General features: G+C 37.0%; 1 long non-coding RNA gene across 1 annotated transcript; it reads left to right on the forward strand.

The window, feature by feature from the left end:
• The first annotated feature begins 8247 nt into the window (after positions 1–8247).
• LOC134761488 (uncharacterized) lies at positions 8248–21844 on the forward strand. The gene is made up of 2 exons (XR_010140163.1): positions 8248–8450; positions 21673–21844. It is a non-coding gene; the product is annotated as an uncharacterized LOC134761488 (long non-coding RNA).
• The last annotated feature ends 1681 nt before the right edge of the window (positions 21845–23525 follow it).

Raw genomic sequence — 23525 nt, forward strand, 5'->3', positions numbered from 1 at the left:
GTCAGCTCCACTGCTGGGGCCAATGTGGTTGCTGTTAATGGCTCACATTTTGGCTCTGATGGCAGCAGCCAACAGCAGTGGCAGCTTCAGGAAGGGGATGTCAATGGTTTTCTAGGGACATGGAGATGCAAAGGCTATTGGGCCCCAGTGCAGAATGCAGTCTAGTGGCAGTTTGACACTTAAAATGGTGCTATGCTGTAGTTGCTTAGTATTCAGGGAATGTATGAGACCCAGTGTGAGCTCCCTTTCTGGAGCAATGCCACCATGCAGTCTTTAGGCAGCTGCGTATGTTAATCTCAGTGCTCAGAAGGGTCTAGGGGATTCTCCTACACCTAGGATTGCAGTTGTCCCTGGTGGGGATGCAGACTGCTGGGAATTTCAAACTTACCCTTTCCCTGCATTGGTGAGTTTTTCTCCAGGCTAAGTCGTGCTGAGCAGGCTGCCTCACTTCCCTCTCTTCCTTTCCTTAGGTGTTTTCTGTCACTCCTGTGTTCATTTCTTGTGTTCTCTCTTAGACGATGTTTTCAAAGTGTGATTATCTACCCACTATTTTGATTTGTCTTTGTGGAGGAGGTGAGTACCAAATGCCTCTGGTCAGCCGTCTTGATGTTCTTCCCCAGCTAAATGTTACAGTTCTGTATTTGAACAGATGTAGTGAAATCTGTTTTTGTTACTGCAACATTTCAATAATGATATTTTTCCCTTTTTAAATTACTTGTATTTTTCCCCTGAATATGTGAGTGCTCTCTAAGATAATTCTAAGATGTATCTTTTCTAGTTTTATGTGTGATAATGGGTTTGGAAGGCTAAGACAAAATTTATGTCATAGGCCTGAAAGCACATTATTGGATTACAGAAATTTGAGAGAGAAAGAGAGAGAAAGACAGACAGACAGACAGAGAGAGAGAGAGATGATAGATGGGTAAATCTGTATTTCAGTTTTCCTTCACCAAGATTCTTACACACTTTTCCTATAGGGATGAAATTTATTCAAAGTACAGTAGAAGAAATCTGGCCTTGGCAACTGTGCATTTTATTTGCTGTCTGAATTGGAATAGAAATTATGGTACCCTAGTCCTTTCATTTAAAGTTATTTTTTAGTACTCCCAAGGTTCTGCTTTTAGCACTCCCAAGGTTCTGCTTTTAGCACAGTGGTAGAAGACATTTAAGTAATTCAATTATAATTTTAAAGTAGTATTAGGTCAGCATAAAACCTAGGCTGTGTTTATGCCCCAATGACTGAGTCAAGAGTGGTAGGATTCAATATCTCTTAGGAGCCATACAATTATATAATTTCAGTGCATTGGAGAAATTTCTCTTCTCTAACAATGCCAGGTAGTTTATTTGGCTGAAGTTTTTTCTCTCAACTGTATTAAACTATTATTGTGTTTCTGGGTTGTTTGGGCCAAAGTTACTTCTAATCATGCTTCCATTTCATAAGCCTGTTGGTTATAATTTCTCAGAAATAATCTTATTATTTCTGAGATTGCCTATTGGGTCAAAGGGCAGAGCTGGTAAAACTCATGTTATTCTATTGCTGACCCAATCCATTATATCCTGGCTTACTACATTAATAATTCAAGATCTTCTTTTCTCTGTATTTTATTTTTATCTTTGAGTAACACACAAGTACTGTTAATGTTTCTTTGGGGTTCCCAAGAGGGAAAAACACTATTCAATAGTTCCCTCAACCTTTCTATCATATCAGGCCACATGCTAGATACAATAGATATGACTATGTAAAGAACTGTCCTCACAGAACTTGCTGGTTTATACATAAGAAAATTATGTAATTAATTAAAGGGCTATGCACCTATTGTCAAAGCACTTGCAAGGAAGAATGGGAATCTAGAAGTGAAATTCATAACATTTGCCAGTAGGGTACAAGGGTCAGAAAAGGATCTATCCTGAAGAGTTTAGATTAATGATTTCTTAGCTAAAGGAAATCTCAAATATTCCCACTGACAATGTGTAATAAGATCCCTTGGGGGAAATTATCGGGAGGCTGACTTCAGATTATGAAGTTGCTCTCTTTTAGACGTTGTGACCTAGGGTCTGTATTGGTTTCCAAGGACTGCTATAACGAAATACCGCAAACTGTGTGACTTAACAGGGATTTATTGTTTCACAGTTCTGGAGGCCAGAAGTCTGAAATCAAGGTGTCCATAGGGCTGTGCTCTCTATGAAGGCACTAGGGAAGGAACTGTCTCTTCTTTCTTTCCTAGCTTCTGGTAGTCTCTGATGTTCTTTGGCTTATAAATGCATTATTGTGGTTCTCTGTCTTTACATGGAATTTTCCCTGTGTGCCTTCATGTCATCTAGTTTCAGTGCATATCTGTCTCTATGTCCACATATCCCCTTTTCACAGGGACACCAGTCATATTCGATTAGGGCTTACTCTAATGACCTCATTTTAACTTGATTACTTCTGTAAAAACCCTATTTCCAAATAGGGTCACATTCTTAGGTACTGAGACCAAAGATTCCAATGTATCTTTTGGGAGAGGACATAACTAACTGCATAATATGGTTTGTAGTGGATGCTGTTGCTTCTCTGTCCAAATCCTCTTTACCAGAAGTGGCACTCATTACCTAGCTGCTGTGAGTATTGCCTGTAAAAGCCTCACAGCTGCACTTCTGATGATTGCCTTTAGCCAAATGGCAGCCACCTCAGCTTGTAGGCGGCAACCACCCCAGACCTCTGCCAGGCCCTTTGCCTCAGGATGGGCTAACTTAGGGGTGCACTTTATACTCCAGGGCTTTGACTTGGGATCAGGCTGAAGCTAGTCTCCAGCTGAGATCACATCTCAGTGAAGCTCCATTCTTCAGACCTATTTTGTTTCCCTGGTTCCTGCTCTTCTGAGAGTACTCTCATCAATCACTTGAAAAAGAATCCCTGTGGTTCACAGAATGATGGCTCCCGATAGTATCACACCTAAACCCCAGAACCTGTGAATATGTTAGGTTACGTGGGTAAAGGAGAAGAGTTGCAGGTGGAATTTAGATAGTGAATCAGCTGACCATAAAATAGAGAAATTATACTGGATTATCAAAGTAGACCCAATGTAATGACAGGGGTCCCTAAAGGTAGAAGAGAGAAGAGTTCAGAGAGAGATGTAACTATAGGAGAATGTCCAGAGAAGTGCAACCTTGCTGTCTTTAAAGATAGTGGAAGGAGACTGATATGGTTTGGATATTTGTCCCCTCAAAATCTCATGCTTAAATGTAACCCCAGTGTTGGAAGTAGTAGGGCCTGGAGGGAGGTGTTTGGATCATTGGGGTGGATTCCTCGTGAATGGCTTAGCATTATCCCCTTGGTGATAAGTGAGTTCATGTGAGATCTGGTTGTTTAAAACTGTGTGGCACCTCCCCATTCTCTATCTTGCCCTCACCAGGTGTTGTGCCTGCTCCCCCTTTGCCTTCTGCCATGATTGTAGGCTTCCTGAGGTACTCACCAGAAGTAGATGCTGGCTCAGTGCTTCTTGCTTTGTCTGCAGAACCATGAGCCAATTACATCTTTTTCTTTATAAATTACCCAGCCTCAGTTATTTTTTTTTTTAATGAAGTTTCACTCTTGTTGCCCAGGCTGGAGGTGCAATGGTGCAATCTTGGCTCACTGCAACCTCCACCTCATGAGTTCAAGCAATTCTCCTGCCTCAGCCTACCCAGTAGCTGGAATTACAGGTGACCGCCACCACACTCAGCTAGTTTTTGTATTTTTAGTAGAGATGGGGTTTTACCATGTTGGCCAGGCTGGTCTTGAACTCCTGACCTTAGATGATTCACCTGCCTCAACCTCCCAAAGTGCTGGGATTACAGGGGTGAGCCACCGCACCCGGCTGCCTCAAGTGTTTCTTTATAGCAACATAAAAAGGGCCTAATACAGAGACGAGGAGCCAAATAATGCAGGCAGCTTCTAGAAGCTAGAAAAGGAGTCTCCCCTAGTGACTCAAGAAAGGTACACAACCCACTCCAACACCTGGATTTTAGCCGAGTGAGACCTGTTTCAGACTTTTGACCTCCAGAACTATGAGATTATAAATTCGTGTCATTTCATGCCACAAAATGTGTAGTGTTCTGCTTTTAGGAAACCTGATTCAATCAGTCCTCCTTCCCAGGTACCGCAGAGATAACATTTCCAATTGTCATATTTCCCCTAATTAGAAATGAATAAACATACACACAGTTTACTGGTCATATAAAAGCATAATGATCGAGTGTCTGAACGACATGGGCTAACTCTGTATTCTAAGCCTAGCACCATCATTTCCTACAAGAGCAAGATACTTTCTTAATTATGTTTTGGTTTCTTTCTATCTGTAGAAGCATGGCAGAAACAACCAACTTAGAGGGTGGTTGAGAGTTAATACATGTAAAGCACATAGATTGTTGTAAGCATTTAATAAATTTTAGCCATCTTCATTTCCATTTACCCAATTTCTACATTTTGCTTCTGTCTGTAGATAAAGGAGTGTTCCTGAAATAAGACTGCGTGATTTGGTGTGCAGAAACATTCCAGTTTAAAATTTGTATTTATCCAGTGTGGAAAATTCATCAGAAAAAAAAAGACATTATATGATTAGGGGAACATTATCTGTGTTATTTCCAGTTTTATCACCAAAACCTTAGCCAACTGATTGAAACAAAAGAGAAAATTTAGAATTGTTTTAAAGTTTTTCAACTGTGTTTATGCAGAGTATTCTCTATAGAATAAAGTATCCTTGATTTCTCCATAGCATCATTTTTTAAAGTGTGTTCTTAGAGGTTAAAACAGAATTACTAGGAACTGCTACTGAAAATGAAGGTTTCTGAGCCCCACCCCTTAGCATATAGGATCTACACAGCAATGTTTTTAGTGATTTCCTCACTACCCTCCATTATTTTGAAAACAACCCCCAAAGTTGCTGAGTTATTTGCTCTAACACATGTCAACCCTGCATGCCTCCATTTCTCCATTGTTAAAATCTGATAACCTACTTAAGACTGTGCACATTTTAATTTCATAAAATAATGAAGAGTGTTCCTGAAATATAATAAGGACTGGTCAGCCTAAACAGTAAATTTGTATTTAAGGATTGAAATGTCAACAAATTTCTCTTTATTTAAATTAAAAATTCTTCATATTGCCCCTGAGTCATTGTTGGAATTTGCATAAAAGTAACAGTTCAATCCTATTTTTATTGCTTGAAAAACATAGTGAGCTGAAATATTTAATGTTAAAATATATTTAATGTTAAAATGTAGTTTTCTATCTAAAAGCTTGATCTGCCCCAAGAAAGGCAAATTTTAAAAAAGCAATGCCAAGGCAACCAGTCTCCTAAATATGAACAAATATTAAAGAACTGGTGAAAATTCTCAGCAAGAAATAACTGGGTAGGAGGAAATGGGGATGGAAAGAAATTGCTGGGTTGATATTCTGTTGGCTTATAAGTCTTTATTGGTAATGTTGACATAGGAAGGCAATTGATTGTCATACGTTTAATGGCACTTTCTATTAAGCAGTATATTTTTATGTTTCCTTCTCTATACAGTATACTAACAATAAATATGCCAATATATTTGTTTATATTTATATTGTAAAGATATATCTTTGTATGTTCATATAAAATATTTCAATGTTTAGATGCTAAATTATATCATTTAGATAAATACTATAAAAATTTCAGAGAAGGAAAAGATCAGCATGAGATGAAATAATCAGAAATGTAATGCAGGACATCATTACCTGTGCTGATTCTATTTGGTATTTTAAACATTTTTAGCCTGTGCATGGCTTGATGTTTGTCAGAAGTTGGGACTTTTTTTCCATTTAATGTTCCTATGAATGTATTATTTACAATGACTAAGCCCAAAAACTAACAACTCTTTTTCTAGCATCAGTGAGATTTGTGCAGCTTTTTATATACTTACTTAAAAATATATTGTCATTTTAATGGCTTAACCAGTTGAATAAGGATCCTGCATAGTATTGAGTTGACGTAAGAAGGGGCTTTGCAAACATTCATTTGTGTGGATTTTTTCCCTAGTGGTACCATTTTAAATGCAGAAGCAAAATGTAAACTTTCTGAAACTTCAGAGCTAATATAGAGTTGTTTGTGTCTCAAATCTAGCCCAAGATGTTGCAGCCACTTAGAGTAATAATTAATTAGGATGAGGTTTTCAAATATCTTCAGCAATCCATCTTTCAGAGATGTTATCTCCTTGAAAGAGTGTCAGGGTAAATTATGTTATTGGTACTGAAAGAAGTCCTGTCTAATAATATCATTTGCAAAAGGCAATGCAGCACTTCAAAGGAAATATACTTAAATTTCAAAATAATACAATACATGTTTTTAAAAATACAAGCTTGCATTTTGAAATTACTTTTGTCTGTTTCAAAACTCCTGTTCAACAACATTTGTGGAATTTTCATTTTCTATACAGACTTACTGGGGTTAGAAAAGAAAATTCAGAGGTCTAAGTCATTAAGGAGTTTAATATTAGGTAGGATATAGAATATAGAGCTAATTTTTATTACATTTTGAAATAAATTTGATCAATGTATAGAATGGGCAATATGCACATGCATGACATTTAAAAAGTATAAATTACCTCCCAGTCATCAAATTTCATGAGATACCACCAGCCACCTGGCCTACTCTATCTTTCCAGGGAGGTAGATAAGCAAATATGCATGAATAAATGCTCGTAAAATGTTGACATCTAGTATGAAATGAATTTGAACTTTAAACTGGCTGAATACAAAAAAGGCAAAAAAAAATATGGCAATGACAAGTTTTACAAATTAGAGATTCTTGGATTCTGCTGGTGGTGCTAATTAGAGAAGTTTGGTTGTCAAGCCTGGATCAAGTTAAGGTTGAGGAAAGAGAATGATTGAGACAGACTTTATATATTAAGTTTATATAATACTTTGGCCATATTCTAATACCCAAAACAACTTGCACCTGAATAATGGCCATAATTCCTATTTCTCACTACTCTCATCAATGTAGTATTTATTAAATCTAAGAAACTGTATTTTATAAAACTGCATGCAACAGAGTATCTACTAATGTTCCACAAGGGAGTGGTATTCAAATTGAATGTGCATCAGAATCATCCTGACAGCTTGTTAAAGATGCATTTTCTCAAGCTGCACCCACTAGAGATTTTGATCCAGAGTATTCAAGGTAAAGTCTGGAGTCTGCAGTTTCAATAAGCAACCCAGGTAACTCTACTTCAGTGAGTCCACCACACAACTGGGGGAAGTCCAACATAGACAGTTACAGTTCTTTGATGAGTTGTCCAGGCCCAGTGTCAGGTACACACAAAATGAATGCCAATATTTTAATTCACCTTCAGGCCCCTTTCTGGTTATTTTTTTTCCAAGTTTGAAACCACTGGAGAGCAGCTCTAAGACCAATGTTCAAACAACTTCCATTCAAACTCTAAAATTGCAATCATAAGTTTAATGTGCATTGTTCCTTGCTGAATCCTTAATTTTTCCCACACACAACATGTAGTCGCACTCCAGTTTACATGTATAAATGAGGAGATTTCTATAAGCAATTTTAGAACCTTATGGGTAAAAATTAACCTCATGTATCTTACATTTTAATACAGGGGAAATTTTATTCATTCTTACTAATCAGAATTCTTTTTTATTCCTTTTTATTATAGAAGGAGCTGTGATCTGCCTTTGGAACAGGACTTTTTTTTTATATCACAATGTAATTTTCTTTGAAATGTGACATTTATTGCAACTTAATCTGAGAAAATTACCTCAGTTGGAATTGGCCTTGGCATAAGCATTTCAAAATTTTATGCTGAAATTAATCGTGCTTATATAATATCATGCAGAGAAGAATTTTCTTGGAATGTAGCCTTTCTTTTGATGGGTTACTAGGAATTAAGCATTTTAGCATCCTTTATTAATTTTTCAAAGTCACTAGGACCAAGGATAACAATTCATCATGTGCATACAAGGCCATTCTGCGTTTCCTACTCTTGCCTTGGGCTCATCATTATTAATCTGGAATTCCATTTGTTCTTCACTTTTTGATTATATCTGTTTAGTTGACTGTAGTGCCACTGGTAGGACCATGTGCCCGGGAAATCCAAGACTCATATTTGGACAAAAGCTATGTCCACTTTTCAACTAGTACCCCTACCCAAATTACCATAGCAACCAAAAAATTGCAGATGCCTACATTCTAGAATCATGTTCTAAAGGGATGTCATCATTTACAGAATGTCTTTGTTGAATCTGAATGGTTCAAGCAATAGCAAAAAAGGATTATTTCTCTCTCGGACATTTCAAAGTAGTATGCCACAAAATATCCAAGACTTGTTATGGTGAGGAGCCAAGTGGAATGGAAAGGATAGCTCATCCCGGCGGCTGGGAGTGCATGCACACACATGCCCCCTTTTTCTTGTCTACTAACAGGATCTATGGAAGGAGTTCATAATGAGTATGTAGGGGACTTGGCTGCTTTCAGTTAGGAATGAGACACTGATCTGGTTGGAATATAGTAAGATAAAAAGGGAGGTCTTTCTTAAAAAACGGTTTTGTGTGAAAATAGAGATGGCACGTAATGGATATAATATTAGTGGGCTCCCTGGACAAATACATAGTGCCAAAAATTCTCACTGATTAGCCACCTCTTCAAGTTTAGGGTTTGAAAATCTGAAACAACTACAAACATGGTATGTCTCTGAAAAGGAGATAACATAAAAGTTATCACATATTAATATGATGTGTATGAATAAATTGACAAGCTGGTTAGAAATTAGAAATAAAGGTCTTGAGGCAATAAAAGGGGTAATAAAAGAGGCAAAAAAGAGCTCTTCTTCTGGAGAGTAGTTGTAGATGGAGTAAACGAGTTTAGGTACGTACCGTACTGAGAATAGCACATGGATAGACCAATTGTGGATGAAGGAGACTAAAGAGAGGTTTAACGAATATTGAAATGAATCTCCAGGTAGGTTGTATTTATTAGTTTGCTGGGAACAAGCTGCTTTTCTCTCTCCTGTGAAGCAGGAAGGCAAATTTCTAGTGGCTTTCCAAAGGAAATGGGAAATCTAAGGAAATAGTTTGATACCAGAATGTTCTCCTTAGGTTTATTTTAATGATGGACTTAAAGATACTTTCCTATACTCATGAGCTATGTTGTCTCTGATATTCTCTGGTATATTTTACCAAAAAGATAGAATAGGTGCCACAAGTATTAAAAATTTTAGACTCCTCAGAGCATTCTAAAAAGCAAGCACAAAATAGAAGCCTAATACGCAGGGAAAGTCACTGGCCATGCCCTTGGTACCGCTGATTGTATTGCAGAGCAAGAGATGGACCCTGAGGGTGCTTGAAGCCAACAAGTTTCACTTCTGGAAAAAGACTTCAGAATATGAGTTTAAAATATAAAAAGGGAATTTGAGCCAAGACACAAGAACAAACTTTTTTTGACAATTATATCTTTATTATTCCTCTTACAGAGCTACATTTACTCTTACTAAGTTTCAGAGTCAGGTAGTAATTTACAGTAAGACTTAATTACCATCCATAACATTAGATGTCCTTATTGAAACTTTAACATCATTTCCAAATATCAGCGTTAGCATTGTGCTTGACATTCATTTAACGAAGTTACTGAAAATCTATTAAGTATAAGACATCAGTTATTTTTAATAGAACTTTCTGAAAACATTTCAGCAAAATAGCCTGTTGAGAAAAATGTGTACGCTGAAAAAAAAAAACGAACGAATAAGAAAGCCTGGTTCACAAACAGGTGTCAGGGAAATAGACAGTACTTTTATGGTAATAACATAAGAACAAACTTCCTGAAGGTAAGTTTTATTAAATAATAGGACAACAACAACAAGATAAAATGACTTCTTCCTGATATTTATATATTGATTGCTGGCTGGTCGTAAGACTGTTTTTAGGCAATGTGTTTTGAAAAACCAGAAAGTCTACTACCTTGAGTTTTCAGCCACGTGAGAATAGCAAGATTCAGTGTTTATACTTGATAGCATCTTAATTAGGCCTACAGGCCTCCCTTTCACATAACTACCTTCAAGTTTATGACAGCTCAAACTCACAATTATCATTATGGAGAAGAGAGAAGTGTTAAGCTAAAAACAGACCACTTTCAGAGGACCTGAAAGCAATGTAATCAGTCACCTATTGCCATATACAAGCCACCCCCAAACATAATGACTTAAAACAGCAATCTTCTATTATTGCTTATGAGTCTCTGAGTCAGCTGAACATTCCTGCTGATCTGGGCTTGGTTAGGCTTATTTTAGCTGTGTTCATTCTTGGTCTGCAGATAGCTGACAATCACCTAGGGGCTGACTGTAGGCATTCCAGCTGAGATATGCTGTCTGTGTCTTTTATCCTTTAGCAGGAGGAGGCTTGCTCACAGGGTGGTTACAGGCATCCAAGAGAGTCAGCATAAATGTGAAAAGTTTCCAAAATATCAGATTCAGTCCTATGTAATCTGGTTTCCATTGCATTCTCTTGGCCAAAGCAAGTTGCAAGACAAATCCAAATTCAAGAAGGTCAAGAAATACACTCCGTCTCCAGGTAGGAGAAGCTGCAAAGAACTGTGACAATCTATGACAAATAGTATGTTCAAGGAGAATAATATGGGAAGATGTGCCCTCCACCAACTTCTCAGGGAAAAATACAGCTTTTGTAATATTTAGCAATATAGACTGTCTAACATTTCTAGAGCTATCTATGACTTTGAGTTGAAATATCTGAGGCCAACACTCCAAGCAATTTTAAACAAGTGGTGACAGAAATTACCAGACACACATCAAGACTCAAGTATAAAGCTATACAATTTAAGGATGCTCAGCAAATGTTACTGAATTGACTGGGTAGTCTGTAAAGAGCTGAAGAATAAAAGATGTTATGAGAAACCCAACAATACCAAATATAAATTGCCTCAGGTTCTGAAATATTCAATAAAGTATTCTCACTGTAGTTCCTTCAGCTTAGCTGATTTGGACTTTGGCTGTGAAAACATTATCCTCAGTGTTTAAAAGGTTGGAAAATTCTACTGGGTCTTTGGCCCAACCTGGAATCAAATCCTGATGCTATCTTAGAACCTCAAAATCTAAAATCTTCTATTGTCACTTTACAGAGCTATTGAAACATATTAATAAACTTATATCATACTGATTTGATTCTAATTTTTTGTGGGGCATTGTTTAAAAATTGTTGAAATGCATATATGGAAAATTGATTTTTTAAGGAAATATATAACTTTTAAAATTGTATCCTGTATCTAACTCCAAATAAAGGTTTAAAAACAACTATGAGCAATATAAGTAACAATACATTTAAAATACATTTAAGAGAAAGATAAGGAAAAAAGGAAAGACTCATGAAGGTTAGTACACAACCTATGCATCTTGAATATTTGCACACTTACCAAGTGTTTGGCTCCAGGGTTTCTGGCAGCTAATGCAAAGAGAGGAACAGAACCAAGTTTCATGGTATTATATGGTAGACTGTGGAAACTATAGCATTTCTGCCCCCTCATGTTTTCACATTCCCCTTTAGAGAACAGCACAATACTTTTCCACGTCTGATGGGAACTGTCAATCATAGTGAAAATGGAATTAAATATTGAGTCAGTAATTTGTAAATCGATTAATTTAGTTTATGAATTCAAAAGAATTACTGTCTTAAGTTTATAAATTTTCTATATCATTTCTTTTCCTGTCCTCTGAAAATAATTTTTTTTTTTTTTTTTGAGACAGTCTCGCTCTGTTGCCCAGGCTAGAATGCAGTGGGGCTATCTTGGCTCACTGCAAGCTCCACCTCCTGGGTACACACCATTCTGCCTCAGCCTCCCGAGTAGCTGGGACTACAGGTGCCTGCCACCACGCCAGGCTAATTTTTTTCTTTGTTTTTTTTTTTTTTTTTGTATTTTTAGTAGAGATGGGATTTCACCGTGTTAGCCAGGATGGTCTCGATCTCCTGACCTCGTGATCCGCCTGCCTTGGCCTCCCAAAGTACTGGGATTACAGGCATCAGCCACCACGCCTGGCCTGAAAATAAATGTTTTATGAGTTAAAAACCTTAGCAAATATAAACATTATAGCACTAACAGTGCCAACAGATATAATTTGTGTTTCAGGTTCAATAATTTTATTAAAAAGAAAAACATGTTCTTAACATTTTAGTCTAGAAAAGGGTTTGTCACCTAGAAGTATGTGGGTTTATGTTTATAGTCCACAGCCTTCCTTAATATTCCAGCTGTGGGAAAGTAGTTTAGTTTTATGAATACCTGTGTCAAGTCAATGCAAAAATAGCAAGCTAGTCAAAAAATCCTGGAATGAATTTGACAGTTGGGACCTATGAGTTAAGATTAACAGCAAAAAGTCAACAGCCAAAAGTTAGAGCAGGATATGAATTATTATTTTTTATTATGAATGACATAAAGCAGTTTCGTGTTACTTTAAAGTTTCTTATTTTTTTCCAATAGCAAGGAAACGCTTTTCTGGTTTCTTTATTCCTTTTTTCTTTGCCTTTTTCTTATGATAAAAAGGTACTTTTCTGATACCAGAAACCAGCAAAAGTTCACCTTATTGTACAGTCCAAGTGTTTTAGAATTACTTGCAAGAAACTTCTGCAACTCTGATGAAGTCTGCTTGACCTTTCACCTGATGTAGACTTCTGAACAGCACAAGTCCTGCCCTTGTGGTGTTTCAAATAGCCTTGTCTCAGTAAGGTTGCAGACACCTGCCAAGCACCAAAACCGGCATATGAATGAGAGGGCATGACCCAGTAAAGAGACAGATAGTTCAGCGTTACTATTGTAAAGAGGGAAAATGTAATCAAGACCACATTGTTAAGAAATCACCAGTTTGGGGAATGAAGCACTTTAGAAAGAGGACATGGAGGGTTCAGAATTATATAACACAAATATGAAAAGCTGTAAAGTGACCATACTGCTCAGTCACTTGTGTTTTCCAGTATTTAAACTCTGAAGAGGGAAAAAATCCCAGGTGTATCAGTGCTTGTTTCTATCATTCTTTGAAACAAAAACTCTGTTATTGTTGATGATGTTAATATTAAGAACAGATTGGAAGCAAACTTGGCATTCTATCAATACCAGGTAAATTGTGTATCACTGTATAATTACATAAACACCAGGTTGACTCTATCCCCACTCTTACCTCTAGTATATAGTTATCAGAAAGAACAGAGAGCAATATTGAAATCAGCACCAGAATCACAACAGAGAAATCATGACACTATCCTGAAAAACTGTTTTGTAGTTTGCATCTATAATACCAAGATACTGCTAGAAGACTAGGCAATGATAATAATAATTAGTTTGGGACTATCATTGGATTGCAAAACATTTTTTTTTTTTTACAGTTTGGAACTATCATTGGATTGCAAAACAGAATTTATTTATTTATTTTTTTCTTGAGACAGTCTCACTCTCTCGCCCAGGCTGGAGTACAGTGATGTAGTCTCGGCTCACTGCAATCCCCACCTCCTGGGTTCAAGCGATCCTCCCACCTCAGCCTCCCGAGTAGCTGGCACTACGGGCACGGGCCACCACACTTGGCTAATTTTCATATTTTTAGTAGAGACAGGGTTTCACCATGTTGGTCAAGCTGGTCTCAAACTCCTGGCCTCAAGTGATCTGCCTACCTCAGCCTCCCAAAGTGCTGAGATTACAGGTGTGAGCCACTGTGCCAGCCCAAAACATGTTTGAAATTTTAACTTTAAGAATCATCTTTAATCGAATAGAAGGAAACGGATCATTTAGCACACCAAAGCAACTAAGCTGATTTGTTTTACCTCACCTTGCTGTGCCACTCAATAACAACAGAAAATGGCAGCTTGCCCAAGTATTGAGTTTTGATTTCCAAACCAAATAATTTCAAAGAACTTGCATTATGCCTGCTACTCACCCCCACAGAGTATGACACAAAATATTTCATTGAACTTTGATTTCAAACATGCCTCTCTAAGGTGAGCATCCTCCTCTCCAGCAGACACAGACAGCATACTATTAGCAAGGTGATAGTTACAGGATGAAACGTGGTTAGCAGATCAATGAGGGCAGTCAAAACAATACAAAAATTACAGGGCAGAATGAAGGGGAAGGGACTGTGCAAACCAACCATCTGCCCTGTAAACAAAGAAGGCATGATTACAGGATATAAAGATCTTAGAGGTAAGAGCATAACGTGAAAAAAGGAAATTGGCATGACAGTGACAAATAGTCTAAATTTCCTTTTCAAGGAGGAATAGTTCAGCCAAACTAATAAAATTTTTAAGAAGTTCTGAAAGTAATAGTTGAAACTGATGCTGAAAAATGTCTCCATGTTGAGCCAATGAATATTTAAAATTCCTATATCTGAAACCAAGTCATCTTCCATCAAAATTCTCCTCCCTCTCAGCCCTTTTACTTTTCAAGGCAACCCATTTACCTGGTTATCCTGAATTAACATGCTGGTGATATTTTACATCTTTACCTTTAATCATCATATTCAGACAGCAAGTCCAGTCACTTTTTTGTCCTTAATGTTGCCTAAATTCTCCTGTCTTCCAGTCTCAGTGGCCACTACTGTAATTCAGGCTCTTGCTTCCTCTAACTTGCACTCCAAAACTGTTCTCAACTCTAAGCTCTTCCTTCTCCCACCCACCTTATGGCCTGCTGGCCTGCTACTGTAGCAAGCCTAATACAAAACTATAATTTTGTCATTTTTGTGAACAGAAACACTCAGGGATTCCTGACTATACCAAGTAGCTTGAGAATACCCACTCCTTGAATTCAAGGTTCTCCTTTGCCTCAGCATACTCCATCTTACAGCTGTATCTTTCACTGAATCTCACCACACTTGCAATTCCATAGCTTTTCCCGAAGACTCCCAGCTTTCCTTTCTTTAGTCTTTTGTTTTAGCAGTTCCTCCACATGTACACCCACATTTCAAAATTCAGCTCAACTGCTACTCATACATAAAGTTTCCATGACCCTAGGAGAGAGAAAGCAATTTCTCCAGAAACACTCCATCACTTTGTTTCTAAATACCTGGTACCATTCTAATTTGTTTTAAAATAGTTTATGTATTTGTCACAGCTCCCCCTGTTGGACTGTATGTCCTGTAGGGCAAGGACCCAGCCTATTCACCTACTGTGTAAATGATTGTGTGCTATGCATATAATGGGTGCATAATAGCTTTTGATGAATAAAGTGATAAATGAAAAAAATTCAGAGTCAACATTTTAAAGAAGCTGTCACTCTTGCCAAAATAGGAGAAAAAAAATCAAACTAAATGCAGTTTATTTCTAAATAAAGTGAGTAGCATTTACTTCATCTATTTGGAGAACAAGGTCATTCCAACCATCATCATGGTGGGCTTAGCTGTTTTATGACATTACCAAACTTTGCAACCAAGAAAAATCTCTACAGATTGAAACCAGATAATATACTATGTTAATAATGGTTATATCTAAATTATACTATTAGGAATAATTTTAATATTTTTCATATATTTCTGCACTTTGTTATTGCATTTATAACCAGGAGAACATTATTAGTAATAAAAATATTTTAACAATGGATTATCTTTGAATCAAATATTTTAAACAAACAAATTTTGACCTGAGTAGTGTTGAATCCTGAGGATACAAAAACCCTGCATAAGTTGAATGTGATATGGTTTATATTTTGGAAACATTACTCTAAAGATAATTTTAAAATATAGTGAAGGAAGTAAAAACTTGATACTAAGAGGCCACTAAAGAGGCTGTTGTTACTGTTGATGTAAATGATACGGGCGTGAACTAAGATTAAAGCAGTAGTAAGTGAAATGAGAAGACAGGGAAGAGAGAAAAGTTCAAATCGTAATTAATGAGGCTTGATTACCAATTCAGTTCATCTGAGGGACTAGGAAGACTTCTCAATATATGAAGGCTGTTCATAACCTGATAAATAAGGTTTGGCTTTTCATGCTAAGGGGTGAGAGTTAATGACCAAGAAGTTAGTTGATAGATGGTTCTAACAGAAGCACTAAAGGAGAAGAAAACCACAGGGAAAAGAAACCTAATACATGAGATCATAGCTTTTGGGACTTTTGATGAGTGTGAGTCATATAGTCGGAAGAGATAACAAGGTTTCCTATCTAAATCGTTTAAGGGAGGAGAGATACTGCCAAGACTGGCTCTGCTGGAAACATGGTGACAAATTTCTCTGAGAAGAACAAGTAGCTAGTCCCTGAGGGGAAACATGTGGCTCTAGAAAGCCAGTCGGGGAGGGGAGCAGATTGTAACTTAGGGTGAATATTTGTGGGGTTTGGTAGTGGTGGAGAATCAACTGGTTTAATTTATTACTGATATCAATAATAGCAAGAAGTCCCCCTTTTTAAATTTTCTTTATTTCCATAGGTTATTGGTGAACAGGTGGTGTTTGGTTACATAATTAAGTTATTTAGTGGTGATTTGTGAGATTTTGGTGCATCCATCACCTGAGCAGTATACACTGCACTCAACTTGTAGTCTTTTATCCCTCACTCCCTTCCCATCCTTTCCTCTTGAGTCCCCAAAGTCCATTGTGTCATTCTTATGCCTTTGCATTCTCATAGCTTAGCTCCCACTTAAAATACATGATGTTGGGTTTTCCATTCCTGAGTTACTTCACTTATAATAATAGTCTCCAATCTTATCCAGGTTGCTGTGAATGCCATTAATTCATTCATCTTTATGGCTGTGTAGTATTCTATTGTATATGTATACTACAGTTTCTTTATCTACTTGTTGATTGATGGACATTTGGGTTGGTTCCACATTTTTGCAATTGCAAATTGTGCTGCTATAAGCATGCATGTGCAAGTATCTTTTTTGTATAACAAATAAGTCCCCAATTTGCATTGTATATTTTTAAGACTTAACAACATACATTTTTTGGCATTTAGTGTAACTGCTTTATCTGCTGCTGTTTTAATATAGAAATTTATGGAAATATATTATTTTACTGCATTTATTCAGAGACATTAACACTTCAAGTTCTGTAACCATAAATAAGCTTGAACCAACTATATAAAAATCAATTATACACTGTGTTACTGTGTAGAAAATACCTTTTTTTTTTTGAGACTGAGTCTCACTTTGTTGCCCAAGCTAGAGCATAGTGGTGCGATCTCAGCTCACTGCAACCTCTGCCTCCCAGGTTCAAGCAATTCCTACCTCAGCCTCCTGAGTAGCTAGAATTACAGGCACGTGACACCATGCCTGACTAATTTTTGTATTTTTAGTAGAGAGGAGGTTGACCATGTTGACCATGCTCGTCTCCAACTCTTGACCTCAAGTGATCCACCCCACTTGGCCTCCCAAAGTGCTGAGATAACAGGCTTGAGCCACTGCACCCAGCCAGAAACAATCTTTAAGCTAGTTTTACAATGTGAACCCTATTTCAGAAAGAGCATTTAAGTTATCTTACAGTCATTATCTTCCATCTTTTATTAAAATACATATCATACCATTACATTCCTTATTTTTAGCTACAAACATTATATTGGACTATTAAATTCTGCTTCAACATTCCCTAAGAATCATAAAATGCCCATGACATGGGTTAGAATAGAAAAGATCCAAGTTCTGGTTCTATCTCCAGAACTTATTAGCATTTTGATCTTGGGAAAATTAATAAACCTTTCTGTATCTTGATTCTCTTGTCTATGAACATTTCAGCTGCAGGAACTATAAATTAATTTGGTATAAATACTCCTACCATGGCAAATTTAACAATCTACTCACAAAATTCCTGAATATTTAATAATCAGCTCTAGCAAGTTGGTAGAATCAGTACAAGCTACATCCAGCATACTGTGGTTAAAGAAAATAGATAATAAAGTTTCAGGAAGCAAGCGGCCTCAGGGTAGAAATAATGCTTAAAAAGGCCTCAGGGTAGAAATAATGCTTAAATGTGAGTCAAAATTAGGTTTAAATCAACAGAAGACCCAGATGTAAGATCATTAACTTCAAAAGTCATGGAATTAATAATCATAACAATAGGTGGAAAAGATATATTAAATTGTAAAACTTGGAAGATTGAAACCTGGAAAAGAGGTGAGGGAGCTATAAAAATGAAATATATGTCAATTTAGTTAACAAGTCTATAAATAGCAGGGTTTTCAAAAAGAGGCCGTGTGATCACTTATTAAAAGTTGATATAAAAAAGAATATATACAAACACTGCAGAATGAATATAAGCTCACATGTACTAGTATTTCTATACCAACAGCCAGCTGAAGGAAGCCCAGGATATTAGATTGGATAGTCAACAAGATCGACTCTATTATGTTTTGCTCAAGATGGAGAAATAATAGAATAATGAATTAGTTGTTATCTAGTTCCAGATTTGTATTTTGTGCCATTACTTTCAAGATTTCCTAAATGTGCATCTATTCCTACTCACATACCATACTCATTCCCACCCTAGTTTAACAAAAAATTAATCCAAATATCAGCCCCACACTTAATAAAATTAGTAATTTCAGCATACTTTTTCTAGCTAGGGATTAACAAATTCAGTTTTGTTTTCAGGGCTGTCACATGGCCCTTCTCTGTCCCCTGTGTTCAACTCACCAAATTTTTATTATTCCAACCCTATATAGATAAAATGTGTCAGAGACAAAACGTGATTCCTTTGGAGTCTGAATTAGGGAAACAGAATCAGACTGGTGGGAGCATGGGAAAGCAAAAAGAGAAGGCAGATAAGCTACAAGTCTGCCTTTCTTCATAGTCTAGGATCAAATATTTTAAATATACACAGCCCTCCTGTGCAAATAACCCACAATCTTTCTGCATCCAACTATCACCAGACTGCTTCAAGTTAGCTCACTGCAACCTTGGCGTTATCAGTACTGCACAAAGCCCTCTTCAGCACACAGCATAAACACTATTCTACAAAATCCCCAGCAAGCCTTTGATTCTTGGCAGTCAGCTTCTCTTCCGCTGATTCTGCCTGTTGCCTCATCACAAGTATTTTCCTTCTTTGTCTAATAAATCTGCCTGTCTCTACCTACAACTGTCTTGGTAAATTCTTTTACCCTGTGCCACTGGCCCAGATAGTCTTCGCTCCCTGGTGATAATTCCCCAAAAAATCTATACTACTCAAAGCTTATGCATATACCAAGATTGTCTTTCCATGAGTTTAGCCTTTGTTATTCTCCTTAGTGTTCTCCATAAAATAAGTACCAAGTGCTTGAATTAAATCTTTATAGCCTATTTTTTTCCAAGAAGCTGAGTTCTATTCCCCGAATCCACATATGGTCAGATCTCTACCTGCTATCAGCATGATTTCTGAATAGAACTCTTTTTAGTAGTGTCTAGTTGTTAAACTGGTCTTCCTAATACGGATTATTTCCTAAACTATATCTGACTTCATTATACCTCTTTTTTTCCATAAAGATTTAGACTGTTGAATGTACTTACTCTTTGTGGTGAGTAGCTGTACTCAATCTTGTTCCCCCACATCTGGCCTAGCTATATCTGTTGAAGTACTTCTTACCACTGTGTTACTGCTCAGGACCCCTATGCCTACCCAGGTTGGCTTCTAGCTTGGGACTGACTTCATACTAAACTGTATTATACAATACCAAAACCAAATTTCCACAACCAGAGTGCAGCACACGTACTGTACTATCCCAAAACCACAGTGTGCTTTCAGGTGGGAAGATGGAAACGATTAATTCACAAGACCAATGCGTCTTGTTTAAAAAGCAGCCAGGATACTTAAATATAAAGAACATCTTGAATAGACTAGACAGAGTTCATTCAGATAATGAGGAGGGCATTCCAGGAATGTGCTATTAGATTATCTACAAAATCTGTTCCTCATATCATAATACCATGCAAAAAGATATTTTGTTCTGTATGTTGATAATTATTCTCTTGGGAGGGGAAAGTCAAGGAAATAAACTTTCTTTCAGATGCCTGCTGGTGACTGCAGAATAGAGGTTATCTATTCTAAATTCTTGGCTACAATTTTAAAGTAAATATAGATGCTAAACCTTCATGAAGATCTAAGCAATTTTTAAAATTGATGTCAAACTATACAAAGAGGACTGAAAAAAAGTTTCACCTCTAAGAAAAAGTTTAAGCTTGAAAATTGGCAAAAGATACCATTTAAATGACCTTTCTGTGGCATGCTGGTTGTTGTCTAGTGGACTCCTCAAGGATAATTTGATTCTCTATGAGAATACAATTTCGATTGTTTTTTTGTTGTTGACAAGGCTATTGTATATTTTGTAGGTTTAGAGACTAAATTGTAGAAATGAAGTTACAAATGATTCCTCTTTGTGGCAATATAAATGGTTCCTATTCATAACTGTGTAAATTAAATTTATTCAGTAAAGATAAAATTGAATTCCCCCCTGGTTGAAACAATAATGCAAACATTACAATTTATTGTCCAATACAATATTAAGCAATTTGGTTTCTATTATCAAATTCATTTCAGTATTGCCAACTGACTATACATACATACATATATATGTGTGTATATGTGTGTATATATATATATACACATATATATCTCAGTTCCACAAATTTTCTTTCGAACTTTATCTTACTGCTTCTCCTGTTTAGAAATTAGTGAGGCTGGGTGTAGTGACTCACGTCTGTAATCCCAATACTTTGGGAAGCTGAGATGAGCAGATCGCTTGAGCCCAGGAGTTCAAAACCAGCTTGGGTAACATGACAAAACTCTGTCTCTACAAAAGTACAAAAATTAGCTGGCCATGGTGGCACATGCCTGTAGTCCCAGCTATTCAGGAGGCTGAGGCAGGAGAATTGCTTGATCCTAGTAAGTCGAGGCTACAGTAAGTCAAGATCTTGCAACTGCACTCCAGCCTGGGTGACAGAGCAGAACCCTGTCTCCATTTTTTAAAAAGGAGGGGAAAGAAAATAAATTAGTTGAAATCTTTAATGCACTTTTGTTTTATATTTGCATAAGTCCTTATTTTATTTTTTCAAAAATTTACTGCTAACTAATCAATATCTTTGTACCCTACAGAAATAAAGCCTCACCACAGAGATTTTGGGGGTTGTCTAGACAGTCCTTAGCCTCTGGAGATTCTCACAAGAATACAGCTTCATTTCCTAATTTTACCACCTATTTTTTTCCCAAAGTTCATCTCTTGAATAAGAATTTCATGACTGTCAATATTTCCAGCTCTCCCATATCTTCTTTCACCACAACTCTATGTGTTTGTAAAGTCACAACTTCCTTTCCTTGGAAATTGTCACCTACCAATATCTGTCTTATCTCTTATAAATTGCATATTTAAATGTCTGTTACTTGCTAAAGGGAAGAATGCTTCTTGGGGCCTGGTGGGTGGAGAAAAAAAGAATTTGAAAATTCCCTATTCTTAGCTGTTACCTAGTCTTTCCCCCAAAGAAAAACAAAAATGAAACTAGAGATCACACTGTGAGGATTAGATAACCTGCCAGAAAAGCTTGACCAGATTGCATAAGAGATTTCCATTCTTTCTGTTAACTTATCTTTGACTTGATTATGCTAAAACACATACCCTCACCAATTCCACCCCATACACACACCCCATTTATATTCCAAAGCCTTCCTCCATTAGCCCAACAATCAGCAGCACCAGCACAACTTCTGCCTAATTCCTGGTTTTTATTTCTGGTTGTAGGAGATGGCAAGAAGCAGAGTTATTCGGAACTAATGAAGTAGAAATATCTGGAAAAGTAATCCCACCTCACAAGAACTGAATCTGGAAATGTGAACATATTGATTCCACCATAATCTCTAATACAATCTCTTACTTAGAGATTGGTACCTGGCACATAGCAGGTACTCAATCAGCATTCATTGCATTATTTTTTTTAATGGTATCAGTAGACTTCACAGATACAAAGGTACCTGCTATACCCATTCCGTGTCTTTGGCTTGATGGTCACTTGTGAATATAAGTATTTTCAATGAACTCAAGTCCCAAGTGACAAAAGTGTCTCTGAACCAAGGAATCCTATAGTTTGTGAATTTTAAAATCCTGTTTTCATTGTTTTACCTTGTTTCCTACTTATTTTTCTCATCAAAGAAAGTTTCTGGGATTTAATAACTACACTCTCTTTTCCTGAGTCATGCGGCTAACACCATTATGTGTTCAGCTAACATCGTGTCTGACTGCCTGAATTTCTTTTGACACCTTTGTTCTGCCAAAACCCTTCTGGTAAAAAGGAGTTTACAGGCAGGGGAATGTGTGGGTAGAAGGGGGAAAAACACATACATGCACACACTTTGAAATGAAAAATAAACCAAAGCGTAATCTTTGTTGAATTGTGATGGGCTCAGCCACAGATAATGCTTTGCAGAGTTTCTCTTCTGTAGAGATTTGTCAGTGATTCACCTTGAATAGAAGATTGTTACGTCCTATCTGTAAAAGGGTCTGTTGTTTTCCTCATAACTTTCATCTGCAGCTGATGTCAAACTTCAGATATTTCAGTCAGGGGTCAAAACTGTTATTGTCATTAAAATGAGTCTGGAGATTAACTCTAGAGATGTGATGTGAATACTTAAGATGTACTCTCTGCAAATTTCTAGTAGGCAATAAATTATTAACTATATTCACCATGTTGTACACTGTCTATCCAGAACTTATTCATCTCATAACTGCAAGTTTGTTTGATATATGTTGACTGTGCTCTAAATGCAAAGCTCTCCAGAAAGGGGACTAATTATTTTCTTCCAAAATTTTATCAAAGTTAGACAACAGATAAAAGGCCAGCAAGAAGCAACAAAATATGTTTATGTAACCTCAGTGCTCTTAAATGACTGTACATGACACCATAATAACAATGCCTTTTTTTGGTACAGCAGCATCTTTTCATGGAATAATGATCATTTTATGGACATAATTGAGGCTCAGTGAAGTTAACAGCATGTCCAGGGTCCCACAGGTGTAAGTAGTGGAACTAGCACCTTTTCCTACTTGTCCTAGTCCATGTCCAGTGTTTTGTAACCACCCAGTGGGTTCATTTTGCCCACTCCCTGGATAAAGCTGATTTATCAAGACAGGAGAATTGCAATAGAGAAGGAGCTTAATTCACACAGTCAGCTGAACAGGAGACCAGTTTTATTATTACTCACATCAGTCTCCTAGAAAATTCAAATTCACAGGCTGGAATTTTTCAAGGATAGTTGGGGGGAAGAAAGAGCAGTCACTAGACAATGGGAATTTGCTGCTGATTGGTCGAGGGTGCAATTATAGGGATATGGTAAATGGTCCTCATGTGTGCTGAATCACTTCTGGGTGGGGCCACAAGAGAGGTTGGTGTGTCCAGGTGGAGCCATTGGTGGTCAAACATGCAAAAAATCTGAAAAGACATCACAAAAGGCTAATCTTAGGTTCTACAACAGTGACATTATCTGCAGGAGTATGTGGGGCAATTGCATATTGTGACCTCCAGAATAATAGCAGGTAATCATTTATGTCTGCACCTTAGCAGAATTCAGGCTTCTCTTACCCTCTTAACCTGGTGGTCT

This window comes from Pongo abelii, chromosome 4, assembly GCF_028885655.2.
Source record: "Pongo abelii isolate AG06213 chromosome 4, NHGRI_mPonAbe1-v2.0_pri, whole genome shotgun sequence".
NCBI classification, from domain to species: domain Eukaryota; kingdom Metazoa; phylum Chordata; class Mammalia; order Primates; family Hominidae; genus Pongo; species Pongo abelii.